The sequence below is a fragment of the Anopheles stephensi genome, unplaced genomic scaffold (genome assembly GCF_013141755.1).
Source record: "Anopheles stephensi strain Indian unplaced genomic scaffold, UCI_ANSTEP_V1.0 ucontig158, whole genome shotgun sequence".
Lineage (NCBI taxonomy): Eukaryota > Metazoa > Arthropoda > Insecta > Diptera > Culicidae > Anopheles > Anopheles stephensi.
Genome location: NW_023405078.1, coordinates 38,390 through 40,000, shown reverse-complemented (window position 1 = coordinate 40,000; position 1,611 = coordinate 38,390).

Genomic DNA, 1,611 nt, shown 5'->3' with positions numbered 1-1,611 from the left:
GAAGGCATTATCGAAAGATGGTTAAGTGGAGTCACCCAATGGGTGCCGTGCGTTATAAGGTACGTAATGCACAGTACAGATACATTGTCGGGAGGTGGAACCCGAAAAATGTACAAGTCCGGGAATACGGAAAAGTTCCCCATGAAAGGCTGGGGATACAATTATTGATACAAATAATGTGCCTAAGGGTACATTTATTTTTCTAAGTCCCAGAAATCCGTCACTGAACATCACGACTTACAAACACATCTTCCCCCGGTCCTCCCATATACGGCACGGGGACAAGTATGAAGAATGAAAATCATGTGTGTATGGAACATATAATGTGCCTGAGAGCACATTTTTTTTCTAAGTCCCAGAAATCCGTCACTGAACATCACGACTTACGAAGACATGTTCCCCCGGTCCTCCCATATACGGCACGGGGACAAGTATGAAGAATGAAAACTATGTGTGTATGAAACATATAATGTGCCTGAGAGCACATTTTTTTCTAAGTCCCAGAAATCCGTCACTGAACATCACGACTTACGAAGACATGTTCCCCCGGTCCTCCCATATACGGCACGGGACAAGTATGAAGAATGAAAATCATGTGTGTATGGAACATATAATGTGCCTGAGAGCACATTTTTTTTCTAAGTCCCAGAAATCCGTCACTGAACATCACGACTTACGAAGACATGTTCCCCCGGTCCTCCCATATACGGCACCGGGACAAGTATGAAGTATGAAAATTTTTGGTCACAGCGTGAAATCCCTCTAATGATCATGAAAATAGCATCGGATCACTTATCTGACCATAAAAAGTGAACCAAAACCCTATTTGGAACAAACTTTTTGGTCCTATGAAAAATTCACTTTTCATATATGTCATGGTCGAAAATTTTCTAAGTCCCAAAAAATCACATATTCTCGAATATCTCGAAAACTACTTATCGGACAGGGGTCAACCAAGGTGTTTTAGAAAGGTCTTTACAAGCTCTATTTAATGAGCCATAGCGACTTTCAAGTGATTTTTTGACACTTTTTCGCATATCGGCATCCTTGGTTCCCATACTGGCCATAGACCATAGGGCACCGAACGGCTAACTTTTGGTCCGGGGGTGAAATTTTTTTTTCACGAGATTTTGATGAAAATGGCTTCGGAACGCGTTTCTAATAATGAAAAGTGAAACCAAACAGTATTTGCGAAGAAAAAATTGTCCTATGAAAAAATCACTTTTTCTTAGGGTACGGGTCAAAAATTTTCTAAGTCCCAAAAAATCACATATTCTCGAATATCTCGAAAACTACTTATCGGACAGGGGTCAACCAAGGTGTTTTAGAAAGGTCTTTACAAGCTCTATTTAATGAGCCATAGCGACTTTCAAGTGATTTTTTGACACTTTTTCGCATATCGGCATCCTTGGTTCCCATACTGGCCATAGGCCATAGGGCACCGAACGGCCAACTTTTGGTCCGGGGGTGAAATTTTTTTTTCACGAGATTTTGATGAAAATGGCTTCGGAACGCGTTTCTAATAATGAAAAGTGAAACCAAACAGTATTTGCGAAGAAAAAATTGTCCTATGAAAAAATCACTTTTTCTTAGGGTACGGGTCAAAAATTT